This window comes from Pongo pygmaeus, chromosome X (assembly GCF_028885625.2).
Source record: "Pongo pygmaeus isolate AG05252 chromosome X, NHGRI_mPonPyg2-v2.0_pri, whole genome shotgun sequence".
In the NCBI taxonomy this organism is placed as follows: Eukaryota; Metazoa; Chordata; class Mammalia; order Primates; family Hominidae; genus Pongo; species Pongo pygmaeus.
In genome coordinates, this window is record NC_072396.2 from 124,970,827 (window position 1) to 124,974,453 (window position 3,627).

General features: G+C 44.8%; 1 pseudogene; it reads left to right on the forward strand.

The window, feature by feature from the left end:
• The first annotated feature begins 225 nt into the window (after positions 1-225).
• Positions 226-1,503, forward strand: LOC129024181 (glutaredoxin-related protein 5, mitochondrial-like; annotated as a pseudogene).
• The last annotated feature ends 2,124 nt before the right edge of the window (positions 1,504-3,627 follow it).

Sequence of the window (3,627 nt, forward strand, 5' to 3'; positions counted from 1 at the left end):
ACACTACTCACAAATGAAAAGGAACATATTATTGATATGTACAACATCTTGAGTGGATTTATAAAAATTGTAAGTGAAAAAGGCAATGACCCAATTATATATGATTCCAAGTGTATAACATCCTTGAGATGACAAAATTATAAAAATAGAGAACATGTGAGTGGTTGCTAGGAGTTAAGAAGCGGGTGGAGGTGGAGTTAACGGGTGTGGCTATAAAAGGGCAACATGAGGGATTCTTGTGGTGATGGAACCATCCTGTATCTTGACTGTATCAATGCCAATATCCTGGTTGTGATACTGTATGGTGTTGCAAGACACTGTCATTGGGGGAAACCGGGAAAATGGTACATGGTTTCTCTTTGCAGTATTTCTTACAACAACTGCATGAAAATCTGTATCTAAGGTAACAAGCATAATTTAAAAAAAAAACCCTTTTCTCTTATAGCATGGGATTTCAGGGTCAAAAATGTGGAGCACTTCTCTGGTGTGTGTTTGTGTGTGTGTGCATGTGTGTGTCTGTGTGCGTACATACCACTCCTACGCCAAGAGTCTGCATATCAGTGTTTTTGCCTGTCTCTAAAGTAGAATATCTGCTGGTGTCCACATGTGATAATAATTGCCTTTTATATTGTGTACCATAGATATTACGGATGTCCTATGACGTTGTTATAAAAATTCTGCTGATGATGACTCGCTCTGCTTTCTCTAAGTCACTTTGTCATTGATATTGTGCCTGGTTTTATAAGCTTCTTGGCAATGAAGTGATTTGTACTTGTTTTGCCAAGAGGTCTAATAACGTTGAATGAAACCCCCATAGCTTTTGTATCTTCCCTGCCTTCGTCACAATATTCATCAACTTCATACAGCAAAGAATTACTTCGTGCTTGCTTTCAAAATATTCAATTGGTTTATCACAGGGTTAACTGTACTTTGATTAATAATTATGTAAAAGCGGCCGTGGGCCGAGGAGAGCTCTGGGTGGCCAGCCAAAGACCTGGGCCGTTGTGGGCTCCGGCGAGCGTGCAGGGATGAGCGGGTCCCTGGGCCGAGCGGCGGGCTCGGGTGTGGGCGGTGGTGTTTCGGCAGAGCGGCTGAACGCGCTGGTGAAGGACAAAGTGGTCGTTTTCCCTCAAGGGGACGGCGGAGCAACCCCAGTGTGGCTTCAGCAACGCAGTGGTGCAAATCCTGTGGGTGCACGGCGTCCGCGACTACGCGACCTATGAAGTGCTGGACGACCCCGAGCTGCGACAAGGCATTAAAGACTATTCCAACTGGCCCACCATCCCGCAAGTGTACCTCAACGGCGAGTTTGTGCGGGGCTGTGACATTCTTTTGCAGATGCACCAGGATGGGGGTCTGGTGGAAGAACTGAAAAAGCTGGGGATCCGCTCCGCCCTTTTAGATGAAAAGAAAGACCAAGACTCAAAGTGAGGGCGCCCGGGTCCTCCCTGAACAGAGGGAGCCGTTCGTGTCAGAGACTCACTGCCAGAAACTGTCACGGCAGCTGCAGGTTTGCACAACCAGTGCTTGACATTAGGCAAACCACCTCATTTCTCGGGGTCCTCGACCTCCTCAAAAGTTTTTTCTTTTTTTTTTTCTTTTTTTTTTTTTGAGACAGTGTCTTGCTCTGTTACCCAGGCTGGAGTGCAGTAGCATGATCTTGGCTCACTGCAACATCTGCCTCCTGGGTTCAAGCGATTCTCTTGCCTCAGCCTCCCGAGTAGATGGGATTACAGGCATGTGCCACCACGCTTGTCTAATTTTTGTATTTTTAGTAGAGATGGGGTTTTACCATGTTGGTCAGGCTGGTCTCAAACTCCTAACCTCAAGCAATCCACCCACCTTGGCCACCCAAAGCGCTGGAATTACAGGCGTGAGCCACCGCGCCCAGCCGAAAGCTTATTCTCTTAACTGGAGCTCAAGTCTTCAAGACCAGCCTGGGCAATATGGCTAAACCTGGTCTCCACAAAAAAATACCAAAGGTAGCCAGGTGTGGTGGTGAATGCCTATAGTCCCGGCTACTCGGGAGGCTGAGGTGGGAGGATTGCTTGAGCCTGGGAGGTGGAGGTTGCAGTGAGCCAAGATCGCGCCACTGCACTCCAGCTTGGGTGACACAGCAAGATCCTGTCTCAAAAAAAAAAAAAAATACATAAGGATTGTTAAGAATGTAATTTGACAAAAAGAATGTAATCATAATTAGCCTTACATCTCAAATATGTGGAAGGTATGTAAAGAAATAATATTATTGCTTTTTCCTCTGTCACTGGCTAGGTTTCTGGGAATGATCAGTGGCCCTGGATCACCCAGAGTCCATGCACCACACTTTGAGAAACAGTGCCTAAGGGAAAAGTATATGCTTTGCTTTAAACACATTTATTAATACATTAAGTTTGATTCTATTTAAATTGGTTGAACTTTATTATACTTGATCATCAAGTTTCTATCTTGGGTAAAAAATTATGACAAAATAGATGCTTTTTACTGATAGTTTGGCATCTTCCTTAATAATAGACCTGTAGCCGGGGTGAGGATGTCCAGCTAGGTATTTATGTACATTTTCCAGCCCCCCTTGTGGTCTGGTGTGGCTCTGTGACCAGTGAAATGTGAGTAGGAGTGATGTGTGCTTTTTCTAGGCCCAGCCCTTTAAACTTTGCACATGTGCTCCTCTTTACTTTTTTCCACTAACAGAAGAAATATGGATGTGCCCATAACACACATTACTCAGCCTTGTTTATATAGCCTGAAACTGGCAGATAAGGCTGTTGCCTTAGAGAAGGGCAGAGAAACATGAAGGAATCAACTCAAGTCCATGAGTGACTGAATGAGCTGAGTAGGCTACCTATGTGCTCTGGACTGTCAAGTGGAGAGAAACTTGACAAGTGGTGAGTTCTTTGACTCCCTATACTATTGGGTTTTTATATTATAGAGGCTTAGCCCTTTAAGCCTGATAAAGCCAGGGAAACTTCGAGGTCTGAAAGCTCTGATTGGTAGTTTGTGGGGAAGAGTGGCTCTTGGTGGCACAGGACAGGTGGGAAGGGAAAGGGAGTCAGGACTTGGCACAAGACTACCAACCATGGTAGGTGAGTATGGCAAGTGAGTGTCCAGTTGATTTCTAAGGATGATTTTGGTGGTACTGCCAGGTAGGGGAGATAAGAAATAAGGAATAAGCTTGGTTGTGAGTCATACAGAAATGTAGTTTTCCTATGAGAAAGAATAACTGAGTCAGGGGAAATGGTACCACTTAGTCATCCAGTTTAGGATTAGAGGGAAATGAAATCAAGGGAGCCACATCAGGCATGGGTCATCTCTGGGTCAGCTCATGCAGGATACAGGAAATTGACAGTTCTAAGCTCCCTGAAGGGTCCCTGGGGCTCTTGCCACTTTTCCTACTTTAGTCATGATTAGTATAAAAACTGTGGTGGAACTGCAGTGGCTTCATTAGTGGCTTCAGCTGTAAAGACGAAGCTGGAACAAATCAGAGATAAATCTTATTTACCTAATTTCTTTACCTTTCATCTACATATGATTTAGTGCCTCAGCCACTGCTAGGGTACCTTTCTATAAACTGGAAAAAGTGCTCCTTTTTGGGTTGGGGGCATGGCCTAGCAAGCACACATGTATCAAACT